Genomic DNA, 13,712 nt, shown 5'->3' with positions numbered 1-13,712 from the left:
GATGAAACTTACGACAAAAAATTAAAATATGAATTTTGAAAATCGGTTCATTGGGAAATGAAATACAGCTAAGCAAAGCAAAAATTGGATATCGTTTTTATAAGGTAACATTTTTTTCTACCAGAAGATGTGAGATAGAAGATCTGAGAAACTTTCATTGGACCCCAATATATCTATACAATGTCAAATAGATGGATTCTTGACGATTTCAAACATCAATGAAATACTTAAATGCAGAAAAGCTGTCAGAAGTTATGAGCATTTTAAAAATAAAATTTATTATACAATGAATATAATATCATCAAAATCGGTTAACATTTACAGCCAGGAGAACGCAATCAAAATACAACTCAAATTTCGCCAAAACGGATATTTTGCGAACGGCCTTGGAAGGTTGAATGATTTATATGTCTTGTTTATAATAATTTTGCATTATTTTTGTCTAAAATAATTTTCAAAAAAAGTAGATAGAGTGAGGTTACGTGGGTCATGGGGAATCGTAGGCCACCTTGAATATCTCGGATGTGTGTTGAATTAAATAATCTCAATCAAACTGTCATCGTTGCCATGCTGCGTAAGCAAATATTTCTATGTGTTGTTTACTCGTGTACGCATCATATGCTTCTTTTATTTAACTAGCTAGAATAAAATTGTTTACATAATTAAACAAGCACCCACAAATTGCATCGTTGAGAAACCTATAACAAAAATATGCTTTCATGCTTATGAACTTAGTTTTGTCTCGCTTTTTACAGGATAATGAAATTTTTCATGAGTTATGAATACGTTACTCAATGGCAACCAATCTGCAAATCATAGGTAGTGGGGAATCTTGGGCCAGCTATATTTTGGTGTTTTTATACACATTCATAGCTTAAAATACATTTTTCCTTACTGTAACGTTTTCTCATGCCTAATGAAGAGTTTAGAAAAATATTCTGTAAATTGTATTCAATACGATAGAGACGAACATAAATCCTAAACAAGGACATCTCATGATCTTTGCAAGTTATTTGGACATTTTGGATTTGATAGCCCACAATTCCCCGCCATTTTATAAAAAAAAACACTTTGTTTTAAGTCAGAGCTCGGGGAAATATATTTATTAAAAGGTTAATAAAATTGCCTCATGATACGTTAGAAATATTGAAAACAATATTATTTATATTTTTTATTTTAACTTTTGTAATAAAGAAGTTATGGAGCACAGAAAAAAAGTGGCCCATGATACCGCACTCTCCTCTACAGATTTGTTCAGATGAGCGTGGACAAAAATTGATATATCTGAATTAAATGTTTGGTAGGGGAAAGGTTTCCTAAATGGGCCTATCGGGTCAAATGACCCTACGGCTGTTTGGCGAAATGGCTGACTAGACAGCTTATCTGACCAATGTATTTTGAGGGTGATACGCTTAGAACATAAGGCAAGAAGGAATTTTATGAATTAACAAACTCAAAAAAATTTAAAAAAAATCATACAAGGTTTTGATACATTTTGATGTAATATTTCGACTTTACAAAATTATACGTAAAGAAATTCTTAGAAAACCATCATAAATCAAATAAAAATCAAAAACCCATCTCACTTAGTCAAGTCTTCTACAAAATTGTTTTTTTAGCTGTTCAAAATTGATTTATTTTAAGTACAAACCGTAAAATTTTGAAGATAGATGATTTTAGAAAACTGTTACAAAGGACACAAAGTCACCTAGTTTGCTCGTACCGATATCCGGGGTAAGATTGATCACTTATTTCAATATTTTCTGATTATTTTTTCCGTTCAGGGGGATGTGGTATGTTTTATATTTTTTAAATAAATACTGGACTCCTATAGCCGTAAAACACGGTTGCAGAAATTTATAAGACTACTTTAAATTTGAATTAAAAATCGATATCGTCTTTGTTTGATTTTATGCATTGGGGTAACATTGATGGTTTGATGGTTTTAACGAGTTTTCTTGATTATAAAAGATACAAAACATCTAAAACTATTTACAAATGCTTGTTTTGTTTATCAATTGCTAAGGCAGTTGGAAACAAGTTCAAATGATATAAAATTATTCATGCAACTCTACAAAAGAATTGTTACGGAATCCGAAAGAAATGACCGACCTGGAACTTTGGCGACGACTTTTAGCATGAAAACACGGACACGAATTGGAACTTGGAATGTTTTAACCCTTGCTCAACAAGGCAAACTGGAACAACTTGCTAGAGAGGCTAGCCGCCTCAAGCTTGAAATTCTGGGACTGAGCGAAGTCCGTTGGCCTAATACTGGAGAACACAAGACACAGTCCGGGCAAGTCCTGCTTTACTCTGGCATACGAGGAGAACATGCTATTCGGGAACGAGGAGTTGGTTTCCTGTTAAGCCCGCAGGCCTACGTGGCCCTCATTAGATGGGAACCGATAAACGAAAGAATAATCGTAGCCAGATTTAGAACACGGGTTAGAAACCTTACAATGGTCCAGTGTTATGCGCCAACTGACGTTGCCGATTTGCAGGAAAAAGAGCAGTTTTACAGTCAATTGAATAGCGTGGTAGAGAAAATTCCGAAGGGTGACATTCAAATCCATTTGAGCGACTTCAACGCACAGATTGGCTCCGACAATCAGGACCTTGAGCGCATCATGGGGCGCCATGGCTTAGGACAGATGAGCAAAAACGGAGAGCTGTTTGTAGAATTTTGTGGCAACAACAACATGGTGATCGATGGATCGTTCTTCCCCCATCGACCAGCACATAAGGTCACTTGGGTATCTCGAGATGGTCGAACAGAAAATCAAATTGACCACATCTGCATCAGCCGAAAATGGAGAAGGAGCCTTCTTAATGTCCGCTACAAACGAAGCGTAGACATTGCATCTGACCATCACCTCGTCCTTGGTGAAATACGACTGAGAGTTGCGCGTGTCCAACGGCGCGAGGAGAATGTCGGGTGTCGATAAGACGTCCGCCGGTTGGAGAATCCAGAGGTGAAAAGGGCATACGTTGAACAGCTAGAATCCCGAGCCTTGGAGCTGCCGACAGACGGAATAGTCGAAGAACAGTGGTGTGGAATCAAGAATGCCGTTATCACGACGAGCCATGGTACTCTCGATAAAGTTTGTGGAAGAAGAAGTGAATGGATGTCGGATGAAACTTGGAAGATGGTCGATGATCGGAAAAAGGCGAAAGTCGGAATTGAGCAGGCATGTACCGGGTCAGCCAAAGCAGCCACCCGCTTACGATATGCGGAGCTAGGAAAGGCAGTTAAACGAGCTTGTAGACGACACAAGAGAGCCTGGACAAACTCCCTTGCCGAAGAGGGAGAAAGAGCCGCCGCCAATGGAGATATCCGATTACTTTATGACATTTCTCGCCGCCTCAGTGGTGCAAGGACTAATGCAAGAATGCGGCTGAAAGACCGAGCAGGTCAGTTAGGGGCCGTTCAAATATTACGTAACGCAATTTTCGATCATTTTCAACCCCCCGCCCCCCTACGTAACACATTCGTTTCAGATTTTCTATCTAGAATCCACTGACCGGAACAAACGGCTAACCCCCCCCCCCCCCTAAATGCGTTACGTAATATTTGAATGGCCCCTTATTGACCGATCGAACAGATAAGCTCAAACGATGGACTGAGCACTTCGAACAACTCTTCCGAGTCACGAATAGCGATGGCCAACAGAATCCGCAGCTCGAAGCGCCAACAGTAAGTCGCATAAATGGCGTCAACTCGGAAGCGCCTTCGCTGGCTGAAATAGAAGCGGCAATCAAAAACATGAAATCCTACACAGCACCTGGGATCGATTGCATCCCTGCTGAAATGCTGAAAGCCGACCCTGTCCTGTCAGCACAAATGTTGCCCCGTCTTTTCGCTGTCATCTGGGATACTGCAACATTCCCGGCCGACTGGATGCAGGGTATCCTCGTAAAGGTCCCGAAGAAAAAAGACCTGACAGAGTGCGGTAACTGGCGAGGTATAACGTTGATCTGTACAACCCTCAAAGTACTCTGCAAAGTGATCCTGAACAGGATCCAGGAGAAAATCGACAAGCTGAATTCCGATCCGGACGACCATGTGTGGACCACATCACAACGCTACGAATCATACTGGAACAAACCAACCAATTCCAGGACTCTCTTTGCTGGTGTTCGTTGATTTCGTTGCATTCGACCGACTTAACCATGAAAACATCTGGGCGGCTCTAGGGCGAAGAGGAGTACCAGAGAAACTAGTCCATCTCATCGAAGCACAATACGAGGCATTTTCGTGCAAGGTCTTGCACGACGGTGTCTTGTCCGATCCAATCCCGGTAACTGCTGGAATGAGACAAGGATGTATCTTATCACCGCTTCTTTTTCTAATCGTAATCTGATTTTGACTTGATCGATCGACTGTGCACCAAACCGAGGATTGCCGTGGAATCCTTTTACAATTGAGCAACTGAACGACCTTGACCTGGCTGATGCTGGCTGATTGCTCGCCCAAACACAACCGACATGCAGAGCTAACTCGACGACCTCACCGAAAGTTCCAAGGCATCAGGTCTCGAAGTTAATGTCGGAAAGACCAAGTCGATGGAGATCAACACAGGAAATCCCTCCAGTTTCATGGTAGCTGGGCAACAAGTTGAGACAGTGGAGTGCTTCCAGTATCTTGGTAGCCAGATAACGCCTGATGGTGGTACCAGGAAAGACACCGAAACCCGGATCAGAAAAGCCTGATTTGCGTTTGCGAGTCTCCGAAACATCTGGCGGTCACGCCAGATCTCTCTACGAACAAAATCCGAATCTTCAACTCGAACGTCAAATCCGTATTGCTGTACGGGTGCAAAACTTGGTGCACATATGCGGTGACGACGCGAAAACTGCAAGTATTTGTAAATCGCTGCCTTTGGAATATCATCCGCGCTTGGTGGCCTGGCAACTGGATCTCCAATGAGGAACAACATCGCCGAGATTCGGGAACGTAAGTTGAGATGGATTGGGCACACGCTGAGAAAAGATGAAAACGAGATTTGCAGAGAGGCGCTAGATTGGAATCCAGAAGGACATCGAAGAAGCGGCAGCCCAGAAACTCGTGGCGGCGAAGCGTAGCCGCTGAAATCCGAACTGTCGACGAGAATCTTGACTGGGACAAGGTGAAGACGCTGGCTCCGGATCGTCAACAGTGGAGGTCTTTTACCACGGCCCTATGCACCGGAGGATCAGCGCGGGATCATTAAGTAAGTTAAGTAAGGCGAGACGGCAGTGCCTAATGCTGCTGGGTTGGGTGGTAGATTTGGTGAGCGACAAAAAGAGAGCTAAAGGATTTGTTTCTCCCGCGGCTACGTGAGGGTGCAAGATTTGTACACCAACTGCTGAAAATGTGGGCCAAACTGGTTGAAATCTGTCAGCTTTCAGTAAATTCGAAAATCGTTGTACAAATTTTCAAAACACCACACAAAAGGTATGTCCATCGAAAGAGGAGATTCTAATGAATCTCTAAGTATATAAAAAGTTACCAATTTGAGTTCAAATTTTCGAGAAATCACGCAAACAAAATCACGTAAACCCACCGACATGAGGGGGAGTTTGAAAAATGACAAAAAAGATGTGAGTTTTATTACAATATAGGTACTGAACAACTGAGATTTATGAGGAACCATCTATGTTCTACGAAAAAAATAATAGAGTCAACGAAAAAAAAAATAAATTTTGAATTAAAAGAATCGGTCCATTGGAAAGCGAGATACAGCAATGCAAAGTCAAAATTGGGTGACTTTTTTGAAGCAAGAATTTTTTCTACCGGAAGTTCCGGGATAGCGACCAAAGCTTCCTTTGGACTGCCAAAAACTTATACATCCATGGATAGATTTATTCTTGATAATTCCAAATATTATAAAATCAGCGCAATATTTGGAATCTGTCACAAGTTATGAACATTCTAAAAAGAGCTCTTTTTCGGGACCTTTTTAACTCGAAATCAGCTACTGGTGATCTCGTAAAATATTTCGACTTATTTTTTCGATATTGAAAAACTAGAATAAATTATCTATACGATGAATTAAAATTCATCGGAATCGGTCAATATTTGTGGTCAGGGGAACTTACGCAATCTCTCGGGTCATATAGACCCGAACAGCCTAATTACGGATATTTTTGAGGGAGCACTTCCGGCGGTCAGAGGAAGTTACCTGGTACTACAGATGGTGTATTTCATGATTCCCCAGGGAGGTCTTTTAAATTAAATTTTTGCGATTTTTTCTCGAAAAGTAATGATGATTTGAATGTGCGCTTCGGGTCATATTGACCCGAACGACTTTGGAAGGTTAACAATAGAACAAACAACTTTTTATTTATTTTTTTTTATTTTTATTTTTTTTATGGCCCGTCACACTCCCCCACACCAAAAAACTCAATTTGAGCCTCCTGGTAATGGACACATCAGTTCTCGGCACGTCTGGCAGCTAAGATAAAAGAATTTAAGATCGCGTTCAAAATTTACTCATGCCGAGTACTCATTTTTTTTTATTTAATGTGCGAGGTAATGTTACTTTAAACAAATAACACTAAAAGTGAATCTCAGTGGAAAAAGTTTGCTTTTAAGAGATCCACTTAGAAAAAAGGGAATTAAATTAAATAATTAAATAACTACTTATACTAATACTAATACTAATACATATAATTATAAGCAAAAAAAATTACAACTTACTAGCTGACCCGGTAAACTTCGTTTTACCTTCTAAAGTATAAATTGTTATAAATGTTTAATTTTATCTACATGTCCTTAACTGCACCGTGCTCACAAATAGATTCTTATGGAAATCGTAACAAATAAAGTTGAATTTGTATTGGGACCACCTTCCATAAAAAGTGAGATCCTTGAACTATTATACAAACCATCTCTGACCCAAAAAACCCTCGGATACCAAATTTCACTTCATTCCGACCGATCATTCATACGTGATGTTGTTACAAAGAAAATGCCTCCATTTTTATATTAACTTATAATTAGGATTGATTAAGGAAAATATATAAAAAGCTGGCTAAGTTGTTGGTCGCGTATTAGCTAATATTTCTTTAAAATGTTGTATAGATTTGGTCTTAAAAATGTTCCGACTATTGGTGTTTTTAATATGGTCTGGAAGGTTGTTATACTTTGTAGGACCTATAAAAGAAATTCGTCGTTGCCCGAGGCTAGTAAACGATCTGCATCTTAAAAGATGATTAGCTTGCCTAGTGATATGAGAACGTACACCGGTAGTGAACGTCAAATTCTGTAAATTATTAGAGGAATTTAAACTGTCAAAGACAAAAAGACATGTTTGTAAATCACATAGTTGCGCTAACGGTAAGATATTGTGAGATCTGTCAGAGTAAAGTAATTTGGAGGAGTACCAGCTGGGAAGATTAAAAATCATTTTTAAACATCGGTTTTGTAATACTTGTAGCCGAGAGAGCAAAGATAATGCTGCTCTACCCCAAACAGCAACTAAATAATTTAAACGAGAGTGCACAAACGCGTGGTAAAATTTTAAAATGACGTGACGCGGTACAAAGTTTTTTGAAAGAATGATGATGAAGTTGAAAGATGATATTTTTTTTGCAGATTATCAATGTTATGGTGCCAGGTTATTTTTTCGTCTAGTAGGATTCCAAGATATTTAAAATAAACAACTTTTTCAACAACATCATTTAAAAAACTTGGATCCCTGTGTGGTTGAATCTCTTTTCGTGATGAACAAAAAATCATGTATTTAGTTTTCGTGAGATTGAGGGTAAGTAAGTTGGCAGAAAAATATTGCTGTAAGATCACTAAATCTTCCTCCATATTTTCGATAATGGTGTGTGGACATTTTTCCGGGTAAAAGAGAGCCGTATCGTCCGCAAAAAGACGTGGTAAACCATGAAGTGGAAGTTTCCTTATGTCGTTTATGTATAGTAGGAATAAAAGAGGTCCGATGTTGCTACCTTGAGGGACACCAACTTCAAGGATCTCTGAGGAACTAAACGCATCTTCAATATAGACAAATTGTTTTCTACCGATTAAGTAGCTACGGATGAGATCATTAGCAATGCCTCGGATTCCATAGCGTTCTAGTTTATCAAGGAGAACATTATGATCAAGCGTGTCAAAGGCTTTTTTGAGGTCTAGGAACAAACCACCAACAAGTTTTTTACAATCAATGTTTTCAACTATTGTATCGATCAGTTCACTAATAGCAATCAGATTGCTTGACCCAGATCTGAAACCATAGGGGAGAGTGGGGATACTTGATCCCCTTTTCTTATTTTCACCATATCTTTTTGGAAAAATTTAGCAACTCGCCGTCTTTGAAATTTTCTGACAGCTTGTAACTTCAAGTTTCTATGCTCCAAAAATTAGAACGATACATGAACCCGTTGATAAACTAGAAGCATTTTCGTGAGAGTAAAAAAATTGCGATTTTTCTGAAGTTAGGGGAGACTTGATCCCCTATTAAAGGAGACTTGATCTTTAATTCTGGAAGCCCTAATCCTTGTATAAAAATCAAATAAAACCTCAAGATAGAATGTTAAATAACTATTTTGGTCATGTTTGTTCTCATTTCACAATTTATAGGAGACATAAGAAGAAAATTCTAAAACTTCGTCTCAACACTAATAACATTGCATACTTAAAGGCGCTATTTTTTTTTAATTAAGAGAAAATTAATTATTTTTGTTTTTCTTCAGACAATTGTTAGATTAATATTAGTTTTTGGATAAAAATTAGTAATTTCGTAATCAGCAATCATATCGATCAATTCAGAAGAAAAATATGCCGTTTGGAAGGGGGATCAATTGTACCCAACTCTAGGGGATCAATTGTACCCATAATCAACATTTTAGAAAACTTTTTCTGAAAAAAGTTGAGAGTTTTTCATTGCTTTGAAAATATGGCATTATGAAGTTCATTTTACGCTCGAACGATTGATGCATTGGAACAAATATTTTTTTCATAATTTTCCCATGTAAGGAACATTTTAAAGTGATGCAAAAAGATCTTCAAGTTACATTTTTTGAAATTTTTCAAACAAAGTTCAATTACTTAAACAATTATTTTGTTAAAAAATTTTAAACTACAAGCATTGTTATTTTGCTCATTTTGGCACATTTTTCTAGAACATTTGATCTTCGTAAGTCATTCCAGCTTCGAGATATAGCTAAGGAATCAAGTATCCCCAGGGATCAAGTATCCTCATTCTCCCCTACTGTAGGCGATAAAGCACATTATTATCATTCAAAAAAGAACTTATTCTATCTATTAATAATTTTTCGAAGACTTTGCTGAAAACACTCAGAGTGGATATGGGTCGATAATTATTCATATCAGTAGGGTCTCCAGATTTGAAGATTGGTGTGACTCTAGCTGTTTTCAAAATTTCTGGATATATTCCTGTGTCCAAAATATTGTTAAAGCATTCCGAAAGAATGCGGCCAAACAACTCCGAGTGGTTTTTCAAAACATTAGACGAGATTTTATCCGGTCCACAGCTTTTTTTATTTTTCAATGACTGAATCGTTAGCATAACTTCAGCAGGAGTTGACGGTCGTAAGAAAATTGAACTAGAGATACGATCAATTCTCGACAAGTAGTCATAGGAAGGATCAATATTAATATTTTGGGCGAGAGATTTGCCAATACCTGTAAAGAAATTATTGAGTGTTTGACACACTTGACGTTTATTGTCGATTTGGACATCATTAATTCTGAGAGTGATTGTTGACACATTTTTTGTTCTGCCCAACATTGAGTTAATTTGTTTCCATAATTTTGAGTGCGTGGTATTGCTAAGAATATTTTCATAGTACGAACGCTTACAGTTTCTTTTACAAATATCAACTTTTTTTGAAACATGGGCCAGCATGACCTTGAGGTGCGAATCTTCGGGGTTATTTTTGACTCTTTTGATGTAATTATTTTTGAGTTTGATCAAGGTCCAAAGATCAAAAGACATCCATGGGCAATAGTTACCTTTCAGTTTCATGGTCTTAGTTATTGTTTTCGACGAAGCCTGAAGTATAGAGTTAAAGGATGAAATTATGTTTTCAATGCGTTCATTAGGACTAGCCACAGAAATTTCTTGTCTTAAATAGTTTCCAAACAAGTCGTTTAACTTGGTGTGATTAATTACGGTCTTTAAAAGTTGAACTACTCTTTTGTTTGATAGTAATTCGAACGAAGTTATAATTTGGAGATGATCACTTACATCATTATAGATGGTATTATTTTTGACGCGTGGAACATCATTTACTTTACAAATGACGTGGTCTAGAATATTGTGACTTCTTGGCCTAGTGACGAAGGTATTAGTACAAAGAAGTCCAAATGATTCAAGAAGTAATTTATATTTTCCAACTGCGTTGTTATTTGTTAAATTCACAGGAACATTTAGATCACCAACAAAAAACAGGAATGTTTATCAGGAACCGAGGAAAACATAGTTTCAAGTTTGTCACATAATAAATTAAACGAAAAAGAGGGTGGTCTGTATATGCCATGAACATCGATAAACTGACCATTTGTAGAGAGTTCAACACTTATATGATGAAGACCGTCTTCAGCAACATTGTTTGTGATTCTAAACTTAATGTTATCTTTGATGTACATTGCAAGCCCACCGTGAGAGTTGTTACGGCAGGAAAATATGGAAACATAACCGGGAATATTAAATAGACAGCAGTTTTGATCCTTTAACCAAGTTTCGCTTATGACAATTACGTCGATAACAAGGTTTGATGATTGAATACTTTGTAGGATATTATCGAATTTGGTCAGGTCATTCATACCACATATATTCCACTGGACGATTTGTAAGTTTTTATTGTTTATTTCAGGGTTTGAACGGTTAAAATCGTCAATATTATAATAAAATTTATTTGCTAAGCTGTCCATTATTAAAAAATTGTTTTAGAGTTCAAAAGTTAAAAAATAAAATTAAAAAAATAAATAGAATAAATAGAAGGGGACACAACAAAAATTTATGTTGTTTTGCGCTTTGGTGAAGGAGATGAATTCGATTCAAGTGTTATCAGAAACTTACTTTTGACACGGGCTATATCATTCCTAGTTTTTTTTTACTATTTCAGGCTTCGAGTTTTCATCTTTTTTAACCAAAATTACGCCACCCCTGCCAGGCCAAATATACTTGACTCCTAGCAAATCCTGAGCATCGCGCATTTCATTGAAAAGCTCCATTGCCAATGGGGTTAATTCATCGCGTATCATAATGTTACTAGGTTCGCCATTACCAGATTACCAGGTTCGCCAGAGTACGTCTCGGTGGTCGAGTGTTTAGCGTGGTAAGACGGTAATCGCTGGTCGGCTGATGGCATGGGTTCGATTCCCATATCAGTACCGGGTGTTCAATGTTAATCTTAAGTTGTCCACGTCATTTATTCAGTCTGTAAAGCCTAAATCGGCTAAGACGGTGTATGTCTTTTTTTATTAACGACGAGTGAAGGGTCGACTTGCATAGAATTCAATTTCCCAAACTCACGCTTTTTAAAAAAAAATAGCTTCTTTAACCAAAGTGTCTTTGAAAACAACTTTAACTGGTGGATCAAATTTGCTTTTGCCAACGTACATTCTATTTGCAGAATCAATATGTTCAGGTTTCAAGTCATAACCAAGCTTATTACAATCATTACAGACCAAACTTACAACATTTTCATTTCCAATTACTGGTGTTCCAAAAAACATAGCATTTTTTGAGATAGCATCTCGGTTAATTTTGTCCAGATTGCCTTCTAGTTTATTCACCTTAGTGAAGAGAGAAGTTTGACAGAGTTGAAGATCAGAAACTTCAGCTTTGAGGTGTTCATTTTCGACTTTTAAGTTATGGTAGTCCGACTGAATGTCATCGAATTTCGAACTCAAAAAATCTTGTGAAGCCTCAATAGCTGAAGTAACTGTCTTGAACTCAGATTTTAACGCATGCAGTTCACCTGTTACAGCGTCTTGAACAGTTGATTTTAAGTCTTCTTTTAATGCATTTATTATAGAAGTCTGGTTATTTTGCATTCCAATTATTTTCGAATAGATTTCAGCGCATTGCGGTTTACAAAAATATTGTTGAGATTTCATCCTCCGAGCTGAACTACCAAGTAGATTTCTGCAACGGGGATGAACATTAGAAAAACAATAAGCACACGTTAGAAAAACATTAGGTTTTGTTTCAACAGCATGACATTCAACACATATAAGTTCATCTTTATCAGAATCCATCTTAAGACCAAGATAAATACAAAAAAATAAAGTATAATATAAGCTAAACTTAAACACTAAAAGCTCTACCTAGGCACAATTAAGAAATAAGGGGGAGTTTAAATTAGATTTAAAGACAAATAAAACAAGAAGAAGTAAAAATTAAAGATGTTACAGAACTAAATTTGAAAAATAAAATATTTAAGAAGAAACAAACGGGATGTTATACAATTATCTACGTGTTTACTGTTCATTTGTGCATGGTTACCCTTTCATGTAAATTGATAATTAAGATTTCAAAATGAAGCGTGGTCAAAAGTTCCTAGTTAGACGCACATATATTATGTTCGTAAATGTCTCATCAGTTTATGGTGTTGTGTGACGAATTGAAAGATTTTTTCTACACTGCACAGACCTACGCGGAGCTTGAGGGCCCATTCAGCGTCAGAGCTATACAGTATCCAAATCTATGCGGGCTTATAAGCAAACCATTCAGCATCAGAGATGTAAGGAAGTATTCATCGCGGGGCAAGAACTACCCATTCAGCAACAAACCAACCGATCAAACAACTTAACACACAAACCAACAAACTCATTGACACAAAAACAATACACAAGTCAATAATTAACATCGGTTTTACAGAGTTAATTAAGAATACAACATAGATTATCAAAAGAAGAATAATGTGCTAGTTTGTACTGTTCATTCTCGTTTTCCATTCACTAGCGACTTTCGCAGTACATACAGCAATCACACAGCGTGGTAACATTATGGCAAAGGTTAAATGGTTCCGCTGGATACTTTACTTTAAGGCGTATAGGTATCGCATCAGGGTGACCAATAGTAGGGGAAAACTGTACAAGACGCACCAGTTAAGCATAATCGCTATTTACAGCGATACCAAACATCTACGAACCCAATTGAAAGTTTACGATGATTCAGAGATCAGATTTACGTATTATCATAAAGAAAAAATATGATAAAAACACGATTTTGATTTTATTTTTGTAAAAAACTTAAACAGCCAGAAAACAAAACGCGGGGTAGAACGCCAAAACAAGTGGACAAAACTCACCAAATGGAAAGGGTGGTGAGAAAAGAACGATGATTATACGAAATGTAATGATTGAAACATCAAATGTTTAATTACATGTTCATCGTATTTTTGAAAACCAACCATACTTGGGCAAAAAATCATTTATTATTGCTAAACTAATCGAAAATTCGCTTTTCAAAATACATTTTTCTACATCCTTATAGATAAAACGCCTTCAGGTAGATAACGAAATTTAATTTCTTGACTCATATCGCGGCAAACATGGCGGCCGATTATTTTTTCGAGTCGAATATTGATGCACCTTTTTAATTCGAACAAGGACGAAATTTGTTATAATTATGTATTGGTATCGTAATTTGGGAGTCAGCAAATAAAAAGAATGGCATTTTTTTTTAATTTTTGGGTTTCCCCAAAAGTTGACGACATTCAAAATTTGAGCCTAAAACATATGGTCT

The sequence above is a fragment of the Uranotaenia lowii genome, chromosome 2 (genome assembly GCF_029784155.1).
Source record: "Uranotaenia lowii strain MFRU-FL chromosome 2, ASM2978415v1, whole genome shotgun sequence".
Taxonomy (NCBI): Eukaryota; Metazoa; Arthropoda; class Insecta; order Diptera; family Culicidae; genus Uranotaenia; species Uranotaenia lowii.
The sequence above is the reverse complement of the archived record's forward strand: the minus strand, read 5'-3'. Positions refer to the sequence as shown.